The sequence below is a fragment of the Alexandromys fortis genome, unplaced genomic scaffold (assembly GCF_014885135.2).
Source record: "Alexandromys fortis isolate MF-2015 unplaced genomic scaffold, M_Fortis_MF-2015_v1.1 scaffold_19, whole genome shotgun sequence".
In the NCBI taxonomy this organism is placed as follows: Eukaryota; Metazoa; Chordata; class Mammalia; order Rodentia; family Cricetidae; genus Alexandromys; species Alexandromys fortis.
The window spans coordinates 13,678,126-13,703,734 of NW_026067890.1; the positions used below are offsets into that span (position 1 = coordinate 13,678,126).

The window sequence follows — 25,609 nt, forward strand, 5'->3', positions numbered from 1 at the left end:
TGTATATCTACCCCTTATGTGGTTACCCAAAGAGAAACTGGGAAAGTGAAAATCCTTCCATTTCCTGTGTCTCACTGGGCAGCCTTGACTACACAGCAAGTTCAAGACCAGCCTAGGGTGCATCAGAAACTGCCTCAAGCAAACACTAGCCACTTTGGTTGAGGTCAGTTGAGGTCATTTGAGCTCTGGCTTGGCCTCTCTTTTTAAAGTAATCAAAATTAAGCAAAATATTACACCTTCCAGGGAGTGAAAATACTATAAAAATTATACACATGGAAAATAAAAGAATTCATTTAAAGAACAGCGACATTTCATTTGCTAAGAGCATGTTAAAGATTGAAAAGTATCAGACCGGTTTATTTTAATGAAAGCTATATTTTGTGGAAGTTGAATGTAGCCTGCATGACAACAAAACGTCACTGAAGGTTTCTGCATCCCTAGACTGTTGGGTGTCAGTAGTGAAAGAAACTAAGAACTGAGAGAGCAAACAGACAGGAAAGTTCTGCCCATCACCCAAGGCAAGCCCATAAGAATCCAGGCTGTAAAGAGGTTGTCTGTTCCTGATAGAGAGGTCTGCAGAAGTTGAGATGCTCTGCTTGGGATAGCAGGTGTATCTGGAGGGATAGGGCCACCTGGGGCACACAGGTCAGAAGTTGGACAGTGAGGTGTTGCACTGGTGAGCGGAGGAGGAGACACAAAAGGATGCACCACACCAAAGCACACGGCCGTGGGACCTGAAGTGTGTCTTACCCTTATCATAGAGCTCTAGAAGGCAGGTGAGGGTGTTGATCACATAACTCCACGGTGTTGTTATGAAAGTCTCTGCGGATCTCATTCCTCTCTCTTAGGTATGTAAGAATGCCCATTCCTATCTCTCTGCCACCTCTGCTTTTGTATTAGCACAAAGGATAAAGCCTGCATCAGGAAAACAAACTCTCTTCCGTAATCTCATAGACCTCTGCTTGTGTCTCGTGGCTCAGACTGGATCCCATAGTTGTCCTGAAGCTTGGAGGAGCAGTGAGGGGAGGTCGTGACACTATTATATAAGCAGGTGGCAAAATGCCAAGTGAAAACCTGGACTTGTGAAGGGAAAAGCAGGATGCCACTCGTTAAAAAGAAGTTGATGAGCCGGGCGATGGTGGCGCACGCCTTTAATCCCAGCACTCGGGAGGCAGAGGCGGGCGGATCTCTGTGAGTTCGAGACCAGCCTGGTCTACAGAGCTAGTTCCAGGACAGATTCCAAAGCCACAGAGAAACCCTGTCTTGAAAAACCAAAAAACAAAAAAAAAAAAAAGAAGTTGATGAGAGAGAAAGCTTAGGACATAGGGCCAGGGGTAGATTTGAGCTGTATGTGGGTTTGGGTTCAGTAGCAGGGACCATGGATTATAATATAGTCCAATGTGACTAGATTATATTTTTAAATTATGTCTTATTTTTTAAATTATAATATAATTACATTATTTCCCCTTCCCTGCCATCTTTCCAAATCCTCCTGTATTGTTTTGTTTTTCAAATTCATGGTCTCTTTTTCATTAATTGTTGTTACCCACACACGCACATACACACACACACACACACACACACACACACGTGCTGCTAGGGACAGGTTTTTATGTTCTAAAAGCAGTCTGGAAGTACAATTAAAGGACAAGGTAAGAAACTTCAACACAGGTATTAGAGCTGACAGCTCTCAGAGCTGGTAGAATATAGGAGCTGGAAAAAAAAAAGGCTGAGCTTTCTGATTTGGTACTTAGTAACTTTAAGTGCGGGTTAAGCTTCAGTTATGTGGAATCTGTGACCTTGGTTGACAAAGTTCACTGGAACACTACAGCTAAGAGAACATGAGACTAGACCTGTGAGGTGGCTGGAGAGGACAGCTAGACCATTGAATGAGCCGTCCTGGCAGGGAGTGAGGCCATGGGATAAGAAAATTTGATTGTGAAAAAGTACAAGGAAGATGTCTCTGGGGTCATCTTAGAAACAGCCATATTGAAGGGACGGGATGAGAACGGGCTCCAGAGTTCTCAAAGGGAGAGCCCGGGCACTGCAGTGTGTCAACACCCACCGAGGGCAGAACCATATTAAAACAGTGAAGGCAGAAAAGCCAACGCCATTTTCCAGTGAACAGAAACTACAATAGCAGCTGTATAAAGCTTCTGGGGTTGCTGTTTTGAATTCACAGTCAAGAAGGGACTGCGTTTTGTGAAGCAATAGAAATGGATGCCAATTGTAAATGTTGCCATGGGAGGAAATGGGCTGTTTTTGAATCCTGTTGGTGGTATATGATTTAAAGGTAGGCTCTTTGGCATTGGCCAAATACAAGCTTACGATTTTAGATATACTATAACAGCCATCGATGTCAACTGATTTTGTTTGATAAGCACAGAGCTCACACATTTCTCCTTACCAACCAGGAGAGACCTAGCAGATGCTCTCGGTCCTCAATCAGTTTGTACACATTATGATCTTAAGTTAGGGCTCTAGGCTACTGGGACAAGTTGGGTCTTTCTCTTGCTGTCAGTCAGCAGGCACTGGCTTAATTGTTCTGCATTCATCCTCATGACTCTGTAGCACAAAACAGAACTGTGGCTTTGCTGTCTTGGGTGACCTGCTGTAAGGGGACTACCGGGGAATAGAAAGGCTTGGAAGCTGAACTAGGAATAGTAGAATGTAAGCAGACGTTTCTCTCCTGCCCACCAGTTCCCAAATACCTGGCAGCCGCCTCCCAAATTATCACTATAATTATAATCTATAATTATAGAGGTTTATATTAATTATAAATGCTCAGTGGATAACTCAGACTTATTACTACCTAGCTCTTACATTTTAAGTTAACCCATACTCCTTATTTATGCTCTGTCACCTGGTGGTACCTTTGTTAGCATGGCACATTCATCTCCTGCTCCCTTTGCATCTAAGTGAAGAATCCTGACTCCACCCTTCTTTTCATCATCCTTAGTCTGGATGCCCTGCCTATACTTCCTGCCTGGCTACTGGCCAATCAGCATTTTATTAAACGAATATAAGTGCCAATATAAGACACAAAGTGTCTCTCCAGCAGCACACCAGCGACACAATGATGATTGTTGATCGCCTCATTTTAACATTGCAGAGGGTCTCTCTAGGTACGATGTTTATTTTCAACTTAGCTGGAGGTAAAATTGCTCCAGAGACACAGTGGTGGGAATCCATGAAAATGGGAATCCATGAATTCCATAGAAGGAAATCTCACCCTAGATGTGGCTGTCACTATCCCATGGGCTGAGAGCCCAGACTGAAGAAGAGAGGGTAGGGGGAGGAGGCCAGATAAACACCAGTAGTCACCTCTCTATGCTTCCTGACTGTGGACACAATATGGCCGGCCACCTCACACTCCTGCCTCCTTGCCTTCCCAGTCATAATGAGCTGAATTCCCTTCTACTGAGAGTCCTTCCTACCCTAAGCTGTCTGTTGCTCAGGTGTTTGGTTACATCAATATAAAAAGTAACTCGCGCACTGGGCATGTGTACCCATCATCTCTACACTTTAGGCAGTTCAGGTAGGGAAGACAACCAAGGAGGGAGAGGATGGTAGAATTAAACTACTCAGACTCAGGCAAGGGCCAAGTTTGACAGATCAAATCCTAAATGAACCAATCCCTCTTGCTCCGACAGGGACATGGATTAATAAAATAATGTATGAAAAAATCTGTTTTAAGTTCTTGTCATGGCTGGTTATTATTCCCTATGCCCTGTGGGCAAAGCAACATGGCTCTGTTGTCATCATCAAGGTAGTTCTACAGAGTCAGAGAGGTCCTTATCTGGGTCTGGGCTGTGCTAACTAAACAGACGCCTCCTCTATCAAACCACAGGTGTCAGAAAACCAACTACCAGTCCTATGACTAGATACTAGTACCATTCCTCCTTCAAGAGAAAAACCAAGACTTAGAAAACAAAGGCTTTGTCCCAGATACCAGTCAGCAGCAGAACCAGGATGTGAACTTGTGCTGAGGGGCAGTTCTCTGATTTTAGCAACATTATGAAGATGGCCATAGGTTTTGAGTTGTTTTGTTTGTTTGTTTGTTTGTTTTTCTGGTGAGTAGAGTTAGAAAGGTAGTTGAAATGTCCAGTTCTTTCTTGCAAATCTACCAAAAGACAGTACTTGGACCCAAACTCAGTGGGGGCATCCCTGCTCTTTCCACCATGCCACCATTCTGCACCCGCCTCCCCACCCCCGCTGTGACAATCATTTTTAATATGTGGGCTCCCAAGGTCCATGAAGAAGATGCAAAACAAATACACAAATACAAATAAATGGTTGTTTTTCTCTTTGCAATTATATTAGATAGAATATATTTGCTGTCACCAAGAAAATAAACGAATGGAAATTTGTCAGAGTAATAGAGTGAGTTTCGAGACCCTGATGTCACGTGTACAGCCTGTGTGAACTCAGTGTAGAGGACTAGAGCAATATAACCCAGCTTCCACAGAATGTGGGATTACATCATTGACACCTATCCTCCTGTTATTGTCTCTGCCCCGCTGCCCTGCCCTTGGCTCTGGGGATATAACCCAGGGCCCCACACAAGCCAAGCAAGTGCTCTACCACAGGATTGCACCCCCAATCTCCAGTCACCCTCGTGTGGTACCACCCTTAGGTTTTCCTCAGTGCTTCCATGTGAAGTGTGCATACCCACTGCTCCATGGAGATGCTTTGCACTGGTAGGATCTCTTCTCCTTCAGGGTAGCCAGATGAGAGGAGACTGCTTTGACCTTTTCCTGAAGCCACTCATGAACTGTGAACTGATTTGACTCTTATTTTGAGTCCCCTTCCTACCAAACATGGAATGACATTTCCTGACCAGTAAGGGGATTCCATTGTTGCAGAGAGAGGGCACAAGACTCTTCTAGGCATTACATCATCCTTATCTGTACCCACGACTGCTGCCATGATCTCTCCTCATCAGGAAAGTGTACTTTCTCCCCCTCTGTTCCTAAGGCCTGCAACTCTCATTATGAACCACGGCAACAGGAATTATGATACCCAAGGTTTTTATGATAGTCATGTGTATTTCTTTCTCTTTCTCTTTAAAAATAGGCAAAGCAGTTTCAATATTTGAGTCTTTTAGGTTAAGAGAGCACATTCGCCAGCAAAGGGAACAGCTTTATTAACCAAAGTTAGGCAATAAAATTAACAAATAGCGTGCGGCTATCTTTTGACTATATATTAATCTAGTCAGCTGGCTACCACTAGCTTGCCAAGTATGACAGAGCCCGATAAACGAGAGAGATTTAGTGGTTATTGGCCTCAACATGATCAGCCAACAGCTGCTTTTAAATGAGTCTTAAGCTTTCAAATTTTCAGTAAGCCATCCAGGAGCTCAGCTTAAGTATTTTCATAAAATTCATCTCTTGTCTCAGTGTATTCAGAGTAAATTTTCATCCCATCTGAGCCTCGGCAAAACTGATAGCATCTTTAAAAACTCTTCAGAAAGACAGATTAAGCTTTCGCAAAGGAAAGCATTTAGAAGTTTATTTTATTATCTTAACCTTTATTGACTGGAGTGATTAAATAGATTCTTTGGCTCTGCTAAAACATTTAGGCTTGGATATTAATTTGATTTCTTATTTCTTTAACCCTTGCCTTCTTCTATAGCCTTAATGAGTACACTACTTATTGGGTTCCACACATATCACCCATGCAAGGAAATGAATATAATATAATGGAAAGAAATAAATTGGGCGAAAATTATTTTAATGCTCTCCAGATTTAGCCGATGTTGGCATGGAAACCACAAGTTCATTATCATTTGTATTTTTTTAATTTTCTAATCAGAGGTATTTTAAGTGTTTTGTATCCTATATCAGACCTCTAAGAGTGGTATAATGAATTAAGCCCTGGAATGTTTGTCATTTTGTCCTAATATAGACACGTTTAAAAATTATTTCTGCAGGTGGCAGGGTTCATTGTACAGACAGGGATAGTCCTTGGAATTCAGTCTTATAAATTATGTCCCAGGGTTATTAAATAAATTACTAGACTCATCAAATACGAATAAAAGTAGGTATTAAAGACTTAAGTGATTGTTACCTATTCTATATCACTTTAAATCCTGGTTTTTGGTGTCTTAGGAGGTGGCTCAGTGGGTAAGAGTACTTGCTGTCCAAGCAAGAGGACATGAGTTTGAATCCCCAGTACCCATAGAAAAGCAAGCATGACTATGTGGACCTGTGACCCCAGTACAAGGGGGTGGATACAGGCAGAGTTAGGGATCTCTTTGGCCTCCAAGGCCAGCTGAAATCATGAACTTCTGGTTCAGTGAGAGACTTTGTCTCCAACAATAAATGGTGGGCCTTTACAGAGGAAGACCTACAATGTCCTCTAGCCTCCCACCCACACAGCTGCATGCATACATACACACATACAAATGTGTGCGCACACACATAAATTCTGGTCCCTTTTTAATGTGATAGATCTATGTATTTTCTGTCCCTACAAAATACATCAAGTAATCAAGCATCCCACATCAAATCCTCACAAGCAAATTTTGTTTACAACGTTCTGAAGGCGGAGAATAATACTTCACAAAATCCCCACCTTAGCAGAACAGCACAGCAGTGGGCTGTGAGGCCTTCGTGGGAAGCTCTACTATTGCCCATGGGGAGAGAAAATGAAACCGAAGTCCAACCCTAGCGCATCCTCTGGCAGAGGCTTCCGAATGCTGCTGCCGGGCAGTTTGAATAGCCACTGGATGTCCTTTGTGCAGTGGCCTTCCTGTCACCATTGTTTGACAGGGTTCATTGTCCAAACAGTCCCTTCACTGCTTACATCACTCACAGGGGTCTCCTTACCTTTGCTTGTGCCTTTGGATGATTTCAGACTTACATGAGTACCTCACACTCTTACAACAGACTATGGAGAAGGATTTAGATAAAAGAGTATATGTATGAATAGCTAATATTATCCCATTTAGACTTCATTCGCTAGAATTCTTACAAATGCTACTTCATGTGAAACACAGGTTAAATAATTTATAAATAATTTAAGGACTACCTCAGTGAAGGATATATAATGATCGCCTCTGAACCACAGGACTCTCTAGAAGATTTTATTAAGCAAGTTAATTTCCACTTGAATTCCAATGTAAGATTCCTAGCTTTGCTAACTCATACAAATTGAAGTTAATGTCTACATTAATATCAACACTTATATTAGTGCCTACAGCCGAAGAATGTAATACAAGGTGGGGGGAATACATTTGGAGTTGGTAATTTTGATATTAGAAAGAGAAAGTAGCTGTTAGTTAATGTATTAAACTTGTGTTGGAAACGGACAAAATATGAAGCGCAAATTATAAGCAGTAATATCAGTGAAAACGGCCATATTACAGATAGAAAATGCAAGCAATTTATTCTAATATGATTGCTACCACTCTTTTCCCATCGAACCCGAGTACAGAATTAGGTTGGAACTGGAAGCGTTGGAAGTGAATCAAGCAAATAGAGAAGAAAGTATGAAACAGAAACTTTCTGTTTCTGTTTACAGATGTGGCTCAGAGGGTGGGTCGTGTTCTGGATTCTTCCTTTCAGGATGGGTCAAATGATGGCTTTATGCACCAGCAAATGCTGTTTGCGGAGGGGAGAGGAGGGGTTCCTGTAGGTCTGACTGAGATGGGCCTCTGGAAAGTCATTTAGAGCCAGACAGCCGCATCCTTTCATACGCGAGCCTGCACTAATGTGTCCAGCAGCCCTTGTAGCAGACACAGTCCGTAAATCACGAGTGGCAAACAAGACTGGCTTTGTAGGGAGGGATGTCAGTTGCGTGATCCTACTTCAAATGCAGTTGTGTGGGGGCTAGAGCGAGTGAGGAGACAAGGCTCTCCAGCCTTGACAAGGCTGTTTAGCTCCGCTGCCTGAATTGGGGAAACCCTCACCCCAGCTAGGTTCACTGTGTTTTGTTTTGTTAGCACAAATGCTACTAATCAAATGCTATAAATAGAAAGTGTTGTTGCTACCATTAGAATGTTGTTTCTTCCACCCCATATACCAAGAAAGCTTCCGGGCGTTTTGCTCATTCTTTATGGACTTGTGGACATTGCACGAATCTGTTGCTAAAAGTCAGGGCCCTCAAAACCCTGCAAACTGAAGCAGGATGTGATAGCACTGGTCTCTGCTCCACATCTGAGGAGGCCGAGGTGAGAAGACTGTGAGTTTGAGGCCAGCCTGGGCCAAAGAGCGAGACCCTGTCTCAGAAACCAAGTCAACAAGCTGTAATATAATAGCATCCAAAGTGTTGAAAGCCTAATGAAATGAATCACTTTCCTGGAAAGTGATTCAACTTCAGGCACACAAGACTGTGTTAGAATAAGAATTTAACTAGGGGAATTATAGAGAGGAAGCAAGAAGAGGGGGACTCACCATCCACAGTGATGGTGCTCTTCCAGCCGGAAGCCATGGGGACATGGTGTGGAACAGCGGAAAGAAAAAGGCCTGAAGTGTAACAGCAGTGATTCTGCCCTCCGCCTCACTTTAAAAGAGCAGGCAGCCTGGTTGATCAATCTCTGTCCACTGGCGATGGAGGGAAGGGGATATCATCCAGTTTTTAATTAAGAAGAAATGCATTCAGTTTTGCCTAATACATTTTTATTCTTTGGACCTTTGGCCAGGCTTATTATTTTTAGAAGCTAGCTTAATCTGTTTATCTATGCTCTTTTAATTATGGCCCAGTGTTGAACTACCTCGCCAGAACCTTGATGTCACCCAGCATCCTTGAACGGGGGCCATCAGCTTGTGAGATTTCCGGGATTGTCCAGGGGGCATTCTTGCCATGGCAAAGTAGGAAGTAAGGAGTGAAGGGCATGACTGAGGGAGCTGTGACTAACCACAGTAGCCAGGGAAACTTCTGGAAACCTGCCTTCATTCTGAGTGAGAGGTCTCATTGGCTATGTTTATCTTTTGAAAGTTGTCCAAGTTGCTTCTCCTATTAGGAATAATCAAACACTCACCCTTATCACATGCCAGTATTGACCTTGGCAGTGTACCGTTTACCAGTGTGTATGTGTGTGTGAACAGAAAATGGTCTGACCATACATATATTTTGTGTACACACATGTGAAGCTCTCTGCTTCTAATTGCACTTGTCTATGATGTGTTTGTGAAGCAATTGTCCACAACTGTTACATACACCCACACTAAGACCATACATATATGAAGTTAGCCTGATCTATCTACACTCTTAATTCCTATAAAGATTGGTGAATGGCTAACACTATTTATTAATTCTTTTCAGTTACTTAATACATCAGTCTTAACTAGTTTTAAAAATAGCCTCTTCTACTCAGTGTGGCATCTGAGGACTAGAGAGAATGTAATTAACCTTTAATACTTCAACACATAGTTTTTCTCACCCATCTTCTGGGAAAGCCATTGGCAACTTCCCTATGCACAGTCAACATTCCCAACAATCATGTCCAAGAGAGGCACTGACTTTCAAATGGAGTTCGCTCACATCCATTAAGGTCTTTGTGACACAAATCTTTCTCTTGCTTTGAATGTTAGAGAAAAGTTGCAGCCATAATTCAGACAGTCAGTTCTTTCCCACACCTTATTCCTCAACGGTTGTGGAAATCAGAAAAGTCTGATATGCCCACATACAAATAGTCTTTAAAGAATAAAATCTTCCTGTTATTGAAGAAGCTTTGGCTTACCCCTTGCAGTTAGCATATATTACCATAGTACTGGGTAATTTTTCATACTTGATTCTGTCCTGCCTTCAAGTTGTTTTGACCCTCTGGTTATTTTTGAAGAAAACCCTTGGGAAAGTTGTGAGCTGGTAGTGTGGCTGTCAGGCATTTCTGACTGTGTCCTCTTTAGTGTGACTGGTGTTCATCAGATGGCAGAGACCCCTGACCATGTCTCTCTTATGTCTTTATTGCTTAAAAACATATAGTCCGTTTTGACAATCACTATAATTTTGATGGTGAAAGCAAATATTAAAAACATTAACTTTTTATGCTTATTTATCTTGTGATAGTCCACATATAGAGGGCAGAGGACAGCTTGCAGAGATTGGAATTCTTCTTCCTCCTCTGGGATTCAAACCTGGTGGACAGTAGCCACCCTCATCCAGTGACCCATCTCACTTTTCATTCTTTCTCTGCCAAGTAGACAGTGGTTGTTTACATTGGAAGGTTCACCCTAGTGTGCATGCCAGTTATATTATCATATGTAGATAAACACACAGTTTCCATACTGACGAAGTGAAATGGCTGAAGGACTGTCAATGCTGGAAAAGCCCAGAGCGCCACATTATGAGGCCATTCCTTTGTTTTCTTTTTCGACTCAGTGCAAACTTCCTCTCTAGTCTTGCCATCTTGTTGAGTGGTCATTCGTAATTACTCAGCGCCCTTGCAGAAGGCTATTAATTTGAAGGAGTCGTGGGAAGAATGACTATCTGGAGATCGGGTCAATACTTTGGACTTATTCCGAAAGTTCATGTAGCAATTTACAACTTTGCTCTCCATTTTACACTTTGAAGCAGAAAAGTCAAACAAAGCTGAAACGGAGACAGCTTGTCATGTCCCCGGTACCATGGTGACTGCTAATGCTGTAACCCTACCCTGGCCCGAGATATTACTTCCATGTTGGAGCCACGCAGCTCTAATAAAATGTGTCAGGGAAGAAGGCAGAGTTGAAGTCACACTGTCTACCCAGAATTTTATATGGTAACTGCTATAACAACTCAAGATGTTTAGAATGTGGCAAATAAAATGTCATGCGCCCACTGGGTTGTACTTTGAGAAACTGTCACAACTTACAGTGTTTCTGTGCAGCCTGTGCTGGAGGAAAGGAATTGAATGTCTTTATTTGTTCTTGTTACTAGAATCTTTGCACTTTTTTATGCACGCTTCTCTCTCTGTTTTGAAGCAGTAAGTCTTGGGGGAAAGATTAGAAGCTACAGACTGGGGACCTGGGGACTAGATTCTGATAACAGATTATTTTATTTGGTCCACCCAAAGTAATAGGTAACATTTCAATCCTTTGGGTTTTTTCCTTGGGAAATGGACAGGTCTAGCTCTGGCAGGTCCATGTAGTTCCTTCCGTTCTATGGGTTGCAGAAGCCAAAGGGAGTCCATGTGCTTCATGTGGGGCAGGCACGCTGTCTCACAGACACCTGCTTTTAAATCTGCCGGCAGTGGAGCTTGAAAGAGTGGCTATTATGATTAGTTTGCTCCTGACATTATGACGACAGCACGCACCACAACAGTCACACGATAACTGATGCTGAGTCACATGTTTTTGAAGAAAAGGCGCTGCGTCATTGCCTTTAAAACAATTTACATAGCATTGGCTTTAAAATCCCAGAGATGTCTCCCACTGCTATCAGACTATTATATCTTAGAGTGTGCTTTATTAGAAAGCCTGATCTGTTCATTGAAAAGGTTAAAAAAATAGTGCTACTTCAACTCACTAATTTTGTTTCTAGATTCCTAGTAATTTACGCTATTTTTAAGATTTTTTTTTTCTGGTTTAAAATGTAAGTTACAGTACAGCAGAATTTAAAAAACAATCTCAGGCCATGTTTAGAATAGACTGGTAGTAAATAACGAGCAAATAGCATTAACATGATAAATTTTAGTCCTTAGAATGTTTAAAATCAGAATAATCATAGGCATTGCAGAGCAAGCATGCAAGAATTGGGAGAAATGGTCCTAAATTTTAGCTTCTATGAGGATTTTTGTTTAACAATATGTTAGTTTATTGCTTTGGATGATCCAGCTTAAATGTCTATGTTGGTCACAGCTGATGTTTACGGATATTTAGAACAATAATATAGAATTAGTTGCATAAGCTTGTTTACTGGAGCCAAATAATTTCTCTAGCAATGCCAGTCAGTATATGTCTTGACAAAGTCATGCTTTCATACATTGTACATGTTTTCTGGAGTTCTGCTGTTCTGGTTGTATAGTTGGATTAATGGAAACATCTCCTGTTATAAACATTCCTAACAAGACTGCCCTTTGGGGGCACTAATGAAAAACAAGTTCATAAGTTGTTTGGAATTGTCCCTTACAGCTGTACGGACAAATATTAAAAGGAAGAGCTAATTTAGGTTGGTACTGTTTGACTGTTTTCTGTGTTCTCATTGATATAAAAATAAATTAAAACCTGATTTCTTTGAAAGAAAGGCATATAGAATTTTCTTAACAAAGTTAAGAAAAACATGGCAAACAGAATCAGAGTTGTGTGTGCGTGAAATGTGTTTCACCTCACTATTAGGCTAACATGGAAATGGCAACGAAGCTTCTTTGAGAATTAAGAAGTCACTTGTCAATGCCAGTAAAGGTTTGGGATAAATCTTAATCACCCTACTTTGAAAGAATGGTGAAGGGGCAAAGGTTCTTGGTAATCCCAGCCCTTGGGAGGTTGAAACAGAAGGTCATGAGATCAAGGCCAGCCTATGATACATAGCAAGACCTTGTCTCAAAAAAATAAAGTCTGTACATGCTGGTTGCAAATATATATAGAGAGCAGTGTTGTGGGTGATAACATGGGTAAGAGACATTTACTTGCTGCTCTGTCAAACTCATAATTACTGCATGAACCCATTTCACAGCTGAGCAATAACAAACCGCTATCGATTCGGTGTTTACAGTCCCTGGGTTCTGTTTAGACATCTCCAGGGCCAAGAAACTCGCTGTCTTAGGAAGCAGTTGATACTGATTCAAGACAGTCCTAAATATCATGAAGTAATTCAGCTATTCACTTAACAAATCTTGCTTCCACTTTGAATTGGCGTCTGCCATTCTTGACTGCCGAGGTTGCTGGTTTTAGTTCTGCCCTCTGAGCCGAGCCGTCTTCCATCAGACTGCAATGCGGTGCCCTTTTTAGAAGCACTGGTGTTGAAGAATGGAGGGAACCCTTCTGCGCTATGCCTTCTGGCATGCGGTAACCTGGAATAAGCTGAGCATGCCTTCTGAGAGGGGGCAGCTGTGTTCTGTGATCTCCGCACAGCCATGTCTGTTTGAAATGCCTCTCATAGCCTCAAGCCTGCCCTCCACTATCTATTTATTACAGCACTGTACCTTGTTACCCTTTGGGTTGTTCTTCATAGATGCCCCTATACCAATAGAACCTCTTTGAAACAATATGCCCCCTTAAAGGTAAATGCCCAGAAATGAAGTTCATCAATTCAGGCATGAGTAAAGTAATACCAGCTTGTCATGGTAGCCCAGCCCAGAACCATATGATCTTTCAAGAATATTAGGGGCCTACGAATAAAGTTGAATATGTTTGTTTCCACCATAAACTGCAAAATCCTTGTTCCTCCACTGCATTTAAGCAGCTTGTTTCCTGTACCCATGCACTGTTCTTTGCGATTGGTCCACTCCAATCTGTTCATCTTGTTATGGTCCCCTGTGTATTCTAACTCCCAAGTCCAACCAATGTCCCACTCCTCTTTGCTCCCATTTTCCGTGTATTTGAGATGACTATAGCAATAGGCAGACAAATGAAGAGGAGTATCATTCCTGTTCCTTGTTTGAGAGGCCGGCCCCTTTCCTTGACACAAATGTTGGAGCATGGACTGGGGTCCTGAAGTTGTGACCAGTTATTAATTGATACCCTAATGGGTAGTTGAGCCAGTTACAAATCTAATTCTCATTTGTTTTCAGTTTAGGGCTTGTAATTTAGCAGTAAAAGAATTTTTAACAGACTCCCTGCTATCATCAAATCACATATGTACTTTTATCTACTTAACAGAGCAGGAAATCCCTTAATATTTAAACTGGGCTTCTTTTGTAAGTATTCACTTTAATCATCAAGTCTAACTGTGACTTAGGTCAATATAAATTTTCCCCAATCTGCCAAATACTTCCATATCTGCCTTTGTTGGTTTGTTTTATTGAAATAGGATCTCACTCTTGAGCCCAGGCTGGCCCAGAACTCAAGGCCAGCCTCCTGCCCCAGTCCCCCAAGAGCTAGGAATACAAACATAAGCGGCCACACCTGGATTTTGTTTTCTCTTCTTCTGCTTCTCCTACTGACCACAAAAGCAGGAGATGTTCTGGGTGGTTGGCCGACTTGGGAGGTGAACGCTCACTGTTTTGAAAGTCCTTCTGTCTAGACTAGACGTGATTCTGAGAGTCTGTCTTCTGGTCGCTTTGCTTCCCTTGGAGTTCAGCACATCCAGCATTCCTGGGCATTTATCATACACACAGTCATATTTGTTTCTGTACGTCAAACCCATTTTTTATCATTAATTTTTTTTTCTGGCTCTAGATTGAAATTTTTCATCTTTCTGTTCTCAGGATTTTCCCTTAAATCCATGTCTGGTTGGACTTCTGCTTCCTTCTTCTTCTCCTGCTTTATATCTGCTGCAGAGGTCACCCTAATGCGATGGGAGTGGAGGGAGCAGGCCCTTTCCCAGCATAACTTTTACCAGTGTTTCACAAAACAAGAAATGTGGGCAGCTGGACAGTTGATATTTGTGAAACTTCCCCTCAGCTGGATGTGACATTATGAAGCTTCATCCCAGAGTTGTAAAATGATTGATTCTTCCTTTTCCCTCCGTGTTCCATAATTGCTAACATCCCATGTCACCAGTGAGAAAACTAGGCAGTGCCTCGTGCAAAAACAAGCATCCCTTTCAGTCAGGACATGACGGACATCCATCTTGTGTCTTGTTTTTCCTTAGGCACATATGGGAGTCATAACGGTTGTAACTGATGAGGTGGTAGAACTGGTACCCTAGCTAAGTATCCCAGATGCCACCTGGCTTTTAACATGTAAACTTAGTGGCTTGTAGGTCCTGAAATCAGAGACCCATTGGAGAAAAATATAACATCCATGAAAAACCATCTGTATTTTGTAAGTTGGGCACTGCTTCTAATATGTCTTAAGACATCAGAAAAAAAAAAACCTTTTTTACTCAAGCAAAACACCGTTATTCACTTTGTTCTTTTTTTATTTACTGGCAAATAAAGCAAATAAACTGTTTAACATTTACCAAAAATTTATAATTTTATGGGAAGAAAAACTGTAGCTTCTGGCACATATGGACGCATTCCTTTGATTAAAGAAACATCAAGTAAATTTAAATGGAGAATTGATTTTAACAAAAATGCACATAAAGCTTATTTGACTCTCATTTTCAACAACTTCTAAGATGATTTCATCTTTAGTGTTGGCTTTGTCGTATGGACTGTTGTCATTCCCATACTTGAAGTTAGGAAGTATTTGAAAGGAATTTGAGGCAAAAATTAGAACATTATCAGGATAGTTATTTCAAGTCAAATATATATACGAATTAATGTCACTTTTAAAATTTGAATGCATGACTGGCAACTTGGCTCAGTGTAAGGCACTTCCTGCCAAGCCTGACAATCCCCAGAAACCAAGTGGTAAGAAGAGATTAGGCTCCTGAAATTTGTTCTGACCTCCACACACTGACTGTGACATGGACTACTCCCACCCCCTAACACACAATAAATAAATGCAAAGAATTTAAAAGTTGAATGAATAGACATTCCAGTGTGTGGTATATTACTTCATGTAAATAAAACCCATACTTCTTCCACAGAGTAATAACACCATCAGATGCAACCAGGAAATGAAAACAAAAATGTAGAAATTACATCATCTTGTAATTTCTTATTTTCCTTAAATGTTTTCATACTATATATTTTGGCCATATTCTTTTCCTTCTCCTCTCCCAGTTTCTATTAGATCCTCCCCATCTCACTTCTCATTCAACTCCAAGAAAGAAATGAAAAGATAAAAAATAAATAATAGAAAACAAAAAGTACACACACATATACACATAAGCATGGAGTTTGCTTTGTGCTGGTCAACTAGTCCTAAGCATGTGGCCTACCCCGGAGTATGGTTGATATACACAGTGACTCTCTTGTCTTAGGATGACTATTGCTGTGATGAAACACAATTACTAAAAGCAATTAGGGAGGAAAGGGTTTATTTTACTCACAGTTGCATTTACCATTATGCATCAACAGAAGCAGTGAGGGCGGGAGCTCAAGCAAGACAAGAACCTGGAAGGACCCTGGAGGCAGGAGCTGATGCAGAGGCCATGGGGGAGTGCTGCTTACTGGCTTTCTGGCGATGGCTTGCTCAGCCTCTTTTCTTTCAGAACCCAGGTCCACCAGCCCAGGAATAACACCACACATGGTGGACTGGGCCCTTCCACATCAATCGCTAATTGAGAAAAATGTCCTACAGGCTTGCCTATAGCCAGATCTTATAGAGGCATTTTCTCATTTGAGGTTCCCTTCTTTCAGATAACACTAGCTTGTGCCAAGTTGACATTAAGCTATCTAGCACATCCTCCATGGGAAGAAACTGATTTTCCTTCTCCCAGCAGGAATTAATTGCAAACAGGAGTACACTGATCTGTGGGTATAGCATATATATTGGGAGTCATTTTATTGCTATTGTTTTAGCAGAGTAATAGTAGTCACTTTTCCTATCTGGTCTCAGGTCCTTGGCTGCTTTAGTAGTATCAGGTTGGGTTCCACATCATGGAGTTGGCCTTAAGTCCACTTTTTAAGAAGTGATTGGTTACTCCCATAACATCTGTACCACAATTGCACCAGTGTACCTTGCTGGCAGGTCACTGAGATCTTCCAAGAAAAGGGAAATATAATACGTTATAAAGAGATAAAAGGGAAACTAGAATAGGAAGATTAAATGTTCGGGGAAGGGAATGGGAAGGTAGGGTAAATGAGGAAATACGGGAAAAGACAACATATAATGAAAAGGATCAGACATAGTTTCACAAAATTTAGAACATTCTCTTCTGAAAGTCTTAAACTATGGTTTTACTGTAGAGCATAACAGCTTCTTTCACTTAGAGTTCAGATTGTAGGAATGATTTCATTATTTAGGAATGCAACTCTTTGCATAAAGAAATTATACTCTGACTTGTACCTCTCAACTATAACAACCAGATTTTGAATTTTTGTACTCGGGAATCATTATTTCAAATTACAGAGTAGTATTGATACTATGAGAGCTTGTAATGTGCAACAAAACAAAGTCAACGTGGTGATGAGTACTTTCTTTAGCGACTAAACGCTTGCTTCTAATTTAGCATTCAAGAGTGTTGCACCAGAGATGCACCGTTCATATCCGCTAATTATAAATGTGATTATATATTATTTAAGAAATTAAGTAAAAGATGTATACCATGAAACTGTTCATCAGGACAATCATAATTAACATGTAAAACCAAAGAGTAAAAAGTAAATCTCTTTTAAATTGTTCCAAACTAGCACAGGTTATAATATGTAACTCATGTCATGCATTTAAGCTAGGCATTTCTCAGACTGGCCTTTATTGACAAGTTTTGTCTAGATCCCAATTCACTGCCTCCAATCAAACTTATTCCTTGTTCTATACTCATCCATTCTGTTCAAGTTCCCTTTTTTGTCTTCAATTTTGTACTAAGTTTACACTCTCCCTTGCAAGTCTCAAAGTTCAATGTGTTTCAGAATTTAGAGTATTGAGAAGCTAGGAAGTTGGTAGTGTTCATACACTGCATATTGGGTGAGAGCTGTCACCCTGTAATCCAGCCAGCGAGTTCTTCAGTGGGATGAGAGTGTCGTATTCACTCTAGGAAGGCTTTCAGGCAGAAACAGCCTCACATCTGTTTGAGAAAGGGTTTTGTCACTGGACACATCTGGTACAAACTTAAAAGAAAAACACTGAGCTTAGGAAAAATATTTCCTCTTCAGCCATTTTGAATTTTGGAATTGCAGATAAGAAATTACAGGGTATATATTTGACTTGGTTTTTAATCTGATTTTCCTAACTCTAGTAGTATTTGTTATCTTCCTTAAACCCACTTATTATTGCCCACTAATTCCCCTTTAAGTATTCTTAAAACCCCCCACATTCACAACCTATCAGATTCTTCCAGGCTTTTCCCTAAGACCATGCCTGATCCCTAGCTTCATTCATCTCAAATTATGCCTTTGAGAGCCTTCCTCCTTCCTCCAGACTGAATGCGATTAAGGGTTGTTTCTTCCCCTAATAAGAGCAGCAGCTTAGTACATTTTCCATGTCAGTTGCTGTCTGTGTTAATGCTCCTCTCTCCATCCTTTCTTGAGTTATTAGTAAAAGACGCTGCTTTCTGAGGGAGTGCTCTCCTCACCCATCTAAACTCACACAGGAATCCTACAACACTCATTGTTGACAGTACGCCGACCTACCCCAGGGAAAGAGCAAGTTCTTTTTTTTTTTTTTTTTTTTTTTTTTTTTTTCTTTCTGAACCTATTTATTCTATCAAGATGGACTCCCGAAGAATTTTTTTAATTTATTTATTAATTAATTAAAGATTTCTGTCTCTTCCCCACCACCGCCTCCCCTTTCCCTCCCCCTCCCTCGTCAGCCCAAAGAGCAATCAGGGTTCCCTGCCCTGTGGGAAGTCCAAGGACCACCCACCTCCATCCAGGTCTAGTAAGGTGAGCATCCAAACTGCCTAGGCTCCCACAAAACCAATAGGTGCAGTAGGATCCAAAACCCATTGCCATTGTTCTTGGGGCCTCAGTAGTCCTCATTGTCCGCTATGTTCAGCGAGACCGGTTTTAACCCAGGCTTTTTCAGACCCAGGCCAGCTGGCCTTGGTGAGTTCCCGATAGAACATCCCCATTGTCTCAGTGTGTGGGTGCCCCCCTCGCGGTCCTGAGTTCCTTGCTCGTGCGAAAGAGCAAGTTCTTAACTTGAAGGGGGAATACCTAGAGCTCCACATAGGAGCTCAGCGTGCCATTAGAAGAGGGAGATGGGATCTTCTTTTGCTCTCAGTGTTATCTTGACCATGGAGTCAGTCGGTAACCACCACGGGTCTCGAGAACTTCCATTGACAAGTCTTAAACTGACTAGACCTCGATAAAGTCCTCCCTCACCACGTGGCCTACCTTAGCTCTCGTCCTATGTACCCCCTTCATAGGTAAATCATCATCCTCCACTTTGAAGTATGAATATCAATTTTTAAAAGATGCCATAAGAAACCTTATTTACTCTTCTGTAGTAACTTGACTTCTAAGTCTGACCCTCTACTTCTCTGAGTTGACCAAAAAATGAATCCCAGTCTCCTTGGGGTTTCTACACTTTCCTCTTCCACTTAGTCTACTTCACAATTCCTGGTTGATCTCTCTCTCTCTCTCTCTCTCTCTCTCTCTCTCTCTCTCTCTCTCTGTGTGTGTGTGTGTGTGTGTGTGTGTGTGTGTGTGTTCATCATTCTCCACACTTTGTTTTAGAAAAGTGGCATGGCCTTGTATAACACGAATAATAAAAACCCAGAGACAGATTTGGGGTTCAAGCTGAAGATCAGAAAAGAAAAACAGCCAAGCCACTAGAAAAACCTTACCTCTATCAAGGCTGGGCAAATGCAGACTGAACCCTGAGCCTTTGTCTCCTCCTGTCTATTATTCCCCTTTAGTGCTGGGATTAAAGGCATGTGGCTCCCTAGTACTGGGATTAAAGGTGTGAGCCATCACCATCTGAATCTGTCTCTGCATTGGTCTTGTGTAGCCCAGGGTGGCCTTGAACTCACAGAGACCCATCTGCCTCTGTCTCCCAAATCCTGGGATTAAAGGTGTGTGACACCATTACCTGGCCTCCAGTGGCTAGCTTTACCCTCTGATCTTCAGGCAAGCTTTATTTACTAAAACATAAATAAAATATTCCTATAGCCTCATCCATTCGGGCACAACATCATAGCTGAGCTGTGTACCTAGACAGTCTTTTGCTTTCTGTGCTGTCTTCCAGCCAAGAGACTCTCATGTAAGGGTGTCCCGAACTGTCCCTCTAGGACCATCACACAGCCACTGCTTCATTGGCTGTCACCACCTTTCTGACTTGCTGTCATCTTCTTCGTCTGCGCTGAGATCCACTCACCCTCTGTCAGTTGACAAGTACCTTGAAGGTATTCTTTTTAATCTCTACAAATGGTAGTACAAAAGTCTTATTTACCACCCTGCCTCCTTATTGAGGAAGTAAGCAGAGAGCCAGCGAAGAACATAGCTGGGGTGGGGGTTTAGAGGGAGGGTGGAAGAAACTGGAAACATGCAGGGGAAGAGGAACATAAACACACATAGCGAAACGCATCCCTGCAGAGGCCGGGGAGAAGGCCTGCCTCGTTTATGTCTGCAATTTCAATGTCAAAAGCCTTCACTTGCTTATGATAGAATATTATTAAATTCCTCTAGAATGAATGAATTTATAAATGGCAGGAGGGAAAATGCAGAGGCCGCAAAGAATTATGGGAAACTTCATGGTTGAAAGGGTATCCCGGACCAAATGCAAAGACATGAATCTGATACTTACAGTTAGGTGGGCAAAGCCCTTAACTTCTCTGCCATTTTTCTGCCAAATGGTTGGTGTGGGGATTCAAAGAGCGTGTTCTTAGCTGGCACACAGTGTCAGAGCATCAGTGTGTCAGAGCTTCAGTGTGTCAGCCAGAACTATCACTATTATCATCACTGCTGTTTTTTTAAATTTCCATTTAAAACTCTGATGCAGGATTCACTGTGGAAACTGATACGGAGAGAATTGCTCTGACTCAATTAGAGCAAATGTTTTAATGAAGTTTTATACAGATTTCATGTCTGTGCCTCTTCCCACGGTGCAAGTCTGTTGTTTTTTTCTCTGACATACCCCTGTGTCTGTACTTCTGCACTTCCCTCAGGCCAAAACCACTTTTCTATAATCCTGCTTGTTCTTATGGGGTTTCTTGGTGTCGCATCTTTCGGGGATACTTTTCAGCAAACCTTGGCCCTTCTTAAAAGATTCTATACAAGTAGAGTCTTCTGCTCTGTTCATATCACTGACCAGTTTCAGAATACTCTCCTGCCATCACTCTGCACGTTGAGACCCTTTGTATTTTCTCTCTAGTTGACATCCCAATAGCTATGCAATTTAAAGAGGTTTTTCAGGGTAGAGATTACATTGTTCTCTCTTTGATATTTAAAATCCACACTTTTCCCTCACACAGAGAAGGCATAATTACTGAGATTGCTGGACCTATTTTTTATAATGAAACACAATAGAATTGGATTATCTGTGAAAAGGAAAATTAGTTTTTGAGCAACTGGAAAATATTTGAGAGTAGAAAACTAGTTCTTTGCACAATTAATACTCTTTAAATCAGTCTTTCCCACAAATTATAGATTATGATCCTCACCAGTTCCTACTGGTATAGTCATTCAGGGAACTCTTTTAGCCTTTTCTCTTCATCTAGTTGGTTTTCTTTTGGGGATGGAGAGGCTGCACCATCTACTCCATTGCGGAGCAATTTGACAGCAGGTTTCTTGCATGCAGTGTCTTATGTCTTCAGCCTCATCGTAGTTAAACCAAAGTCATTCTTGGGCCTCCATGGTTTTGCACTCTATTGAAACATTTCTCCATGTGGCCTCCCTTAACTAGAAGTCCTTTTATCTGCTTACAGGAATATTTATCTTTGCTTATGCACATGTGTGCCCAACGTAATGATTATTTTTCTAATGCTGGATGTATTTCATGCAAACAAAGTCACTGTAGTATATGTTATGGAAAAACTCAAGAGATTCTTATTTTTCATAACATAAATGCTTTATGGTGCTTCTTCCATAAGATGGTTTGCTTTTGAGGTCTCTCGATCCCTTATTGTTAAAATATTTATCTTCCCCTGCATATCTATCCGTACAGCCCCATGTGCTGTCCTTAGCCCGTTCACATTATAGACCACTTATGTGTATTTATAAAGCAAATGAAGAATGCAACATAAAAGTACATGTGTCTTTCATTTTGAGTCATTTACCTCTATAGAATTTTTGTGAAGAAAGGTAGCCTCTCCCTGCAGGTGCAAGCACTTGTTATAAAACCTCTTCTTGGTTGCTCCCATCTCTGCTCATCCCTGAAGTCTTAACTCATATCTGTATTGTCCCCCACAGGCCCGGTAGATAACTTATGCGGCCACACAACTCCTGGTCTTAGCTCTATCTTATTTATTCATTTACTTATTCGTTTTTTAATCGGCCTAAATTTAATGGGTTCCACCCCAACATTTCCACATATGTATATCATTGGGTTTTGCTTATTCACCGCGATTGCCCTCTCTTGCCCCCTGCCCCCCCAGCTGCTCTGCTTTTCTACCCAAATAGTCCCACCTCTGCTCTCGTGCCTAACGTGGACACACAAGCCTCTCTCTTCTTTCATGAACATATCCAATTACCGTCCCATTACTCAGTTCAAGTTTAGCAAATCCATGTCCGCTCAACATCTGGGGCAACATCTGCCTCGAGCCCCCACTTGACCCCTGCATTACCTCTACCTCCTTTCTGTTATTGCAGCTAAGGCTCGTGAGCATCCTCTACTCCCCATTCTCACTCTTCTCTTTAAGAAAGGAGCAGATTTTGAGAACTCTTATTCTTTAACAGCACCAGAAACTACTGGTTGGTCCCTGCCCTGGTCCTACATCAGTGATGCAGCTGAACTAGGTCTTCCTAAGGTCTTCCTTAGGTCTCTGTTTTCAGTTCTACTTAGACCAACGTCACCTGGGTGTAGGTGCAAATCTTACTCCTTTTTATTGATCATCTACTTGTTTTTAATACCTTCTTCCTTGCTGGCTTATATTTGAGATGAGGTCTTACCAAAAAGCTCAACCTGGCTAGCCTTAAACTTCAGCTTGGGATCCTCCTGCCTCAGAATCCCATGTGTTAGAATGGCAAATGTTTGTCACAGTGTCTGGCTCTGGTCGTCCTGGTCTACCACCATAGTAGTTATCAACCCGTACAGTTCCCGCCCACCTATTTTCTTTGACTTTCTTAGGTGTTAAATGCTGTGAGCTTGGGACCCTCTTTGCCATTAAATCTCCATGATGAGGCACACCGAGTGCTACCTAGAATACAATCAACAAGGGCTATTTATGTGCTGTTGGCAGTTTGTAAGCTCTCCAGTATTAAGCAATAAAACAAATAGAAAGACATGATCCTAAACACAAACTAGAACGTTTAAAAATCTGAAAGTAGACATCTAGGATGGTGTTTCTGTCTCTATCAGTGCTTTATTGACTATATTTGACAAAACAAAGTTTCTCACTAAATTATAATGATGTAATATTTGTCATTAATGAATATACAATTACAATTAAAATGATAATGGCATCTTGGCCTCACAGCTACTAAGTAATCAGAAGCCTTTCTCATGACTTATCTATTTGTATAAGTGTAAATGTGCACAAGGGTGTGTTTATCTAGGGGGTGACAATGGGTTTGGCAGTCCTCGTGTGGTGCTGGCTGAGCAGTGACTAGGAAGGTAGCTACTGCATGTCAGGAAGATGCAGTAATGAATGCCTTGAGGGTCTGCGCTCTCGGGTGCGAGTGTGGGATGCGTGAGGTGGCCTGTATTACACACGAGTGCATCTCGTTCCTTAAGAATTCAAAATATTTAGGGGTGAAAGCATGTTCAGATTATACCAACATTTCAGCTTTTTTCTGGATTCTTTCACCGTGTTTTTCTGAGGCACCTTTTTTTCCCTCCCACACCCACTTGAACCATCTGTGTACCAGGCAAGTTGTATGAGATGTAAAGCAGAGTGAGATCTCTGCGTTTCACTTTTGAAAGGGCTGTGACTAATGCTGGGAAATGGCCTGCCTAAGAGTGCACATCTGCATGAACAGCTAGGGGAGCCTAGAAGTCGCTAGTATAGAAAGACAGGTCCTCAAGTTGGGTGCTCAGCACCAATGCTTTGGTACCATCCTATAAGAAGCACAGTCTGCCTGTAAAGTAGATGAAGCCCTCTACAATGGGATGCAGTATCACCCCCAAATGGTAACACGTCTTAAAACTTATGCATTCTAATCCGATATAATAATAATATAACAATATTTAACATCAAAAAAACTTGGGTGATTTTACTGCATAATTTTTTAGTTGAAAGTTCTTTACAAAAAAGCCTTACTGTAAAATTTTTTATATGCTTACTATTAATTAAAACTAACTTAACCATTTAGGGTCCCTTTCCCCCAATTTTGAGAAGCACAGAGTCTTAGGATTCGTGCTAGAATTTAAGAGGGCCCTTCTGTGTGCTTTTCTTTTAATCTGCTACAGATAACCTCCGAGCTCATTTTGGAAGTCTTTTAAATTTCGGCTTTAATAGGGTAGCACTTCACAGTTAACGTGACTGAGATTCCTTAGCCAGTAATGCAAAATAAAGGGCTTCAAATGTAGATTTCTGGCTTCAGAGCTCCCTGGCCACTTCCCTCTTAGCTCTCCCTGGAAGCCCAAACCAAGAGGCGACCCAACTTAGGCCTTTTGTGTGACTCTGCTGCAAATATGCTCAAGCGACAATCTGGTCCTGCTCAAATATGAACACGAGAGGTGACTTATTTATATGTTGAAATTTCTGAACGTTTGAAAGGCCTACCATGTGTGCTGTTAAAAGGTTTCTAATTTAAAATTATTGTGTTAGATAATCATGCTTCAAGTGACAGTGTGATTTATCACCACTAATCAAGATTCTGATCCCTCCTAGACTTGGTGTTTGTATCTGGTTTTGTTCTCTCTTACATAAATATGAGGTTTACATATAAAATTCTGACTGTGTAATAATAGGGCTAATGAGTCACAGATGGACAGATCCTGGCACATTACCATCTAATAACATTTTAAACTCATACTCCACAGTAAAAACAAAAGCAAATGGTACACATCTGTTTTCCACCTCGTGGCATTTCTGGGTTTGCGTAGAGTCGACGCTTCATGTACGGAGAAGGAGAGGAGGACACAGGTCATCTCAAACCCACCCAGCCACCTCATGCCTTATCAGAGCAGATCTGGCACAAGGGGTGAGGGTTCCCTTTGCTTAATTTCCTGAGAACTCAGAGCACTCAGCGGTGAGGACCAAAGGCTGAATCCACAGGACTGAAGCACATCTTCATGCTACAAACCTCATTTTACTAATTTTTATAAAAAATAAAACAAACAAGAAAACATATGCCCCAATCTCTGACCTTTGCTATATGGATATACACATTTAGCAAATGCCAAAGAGTTGCAATGTTTTTAACCCTATTTATTAGTGTATGTGTGTGTATATAGATAATATAATTGATATTATACTAATATATAATAATATTATATATCTATATACACACTAATATAATTAATATTGTACTGACATATATTATACACATAAACACACACACACATCCTCAAACAGAAGGGTAGAACAGACAGAAGAAACTGAGGCCATCCATTGTTGGACCGTCATTAACTTATATAGTAAACATGTTCTATAGTTTAAAAGGGACTAAAAGGCTGCAATTTCAAATGGTTTTTTTTTTTTTTAAGAAATGGAGCAAAGTCAATATTTCTCTTTCAGATTTTCCCAGTTGATACCACTGTGAGGAAAACTTGATGCCACTGGCTGCAGTCTTGGCCCCTGCAGCCTCCCTCCCCGATCCCCTACTCTCCTTGTCTAAGGAATCCTGAGTCTTTTCTGTCTTCAGGCGTTGTATGATCTGTCAAATTCTTTTGGAACAGTCACGTGACAGAGCGATTACTGTGAAGTGCAAGTGTAAATCACTCTGACGTGACATACACGTTATAAGAGACAGATTTCCATCTACCACCTC

At 41.3% G+C, this 25,609-nt stretch overlaps 1 protein-coding gene and 1 long non-coding RNA gene across 3 annotated transcripts in view; one reads left to right on the forward strand and one right to left on the reverse strand.

Annotated features, from left to right (window-relative positions):
* Positions 1-25,609, forward strand: part of Col25a1 (collagen type XXV alpha 1 chain) — a 373,530-nt gene that overhangs the window by 230,740 nt on the left and 117,181 nt on the right. The gene's annotated exons all lie outside the window — the stretch shown is intronic.
* LOC126492734 (uncharacterized) overlaps positions 1-25,609 on the reverse strand; it is a 220,962-nt gene that overhangs the window by 42,331 nt on the left and 153,022 nt on the right. The window lies entirely within an intron of this gene.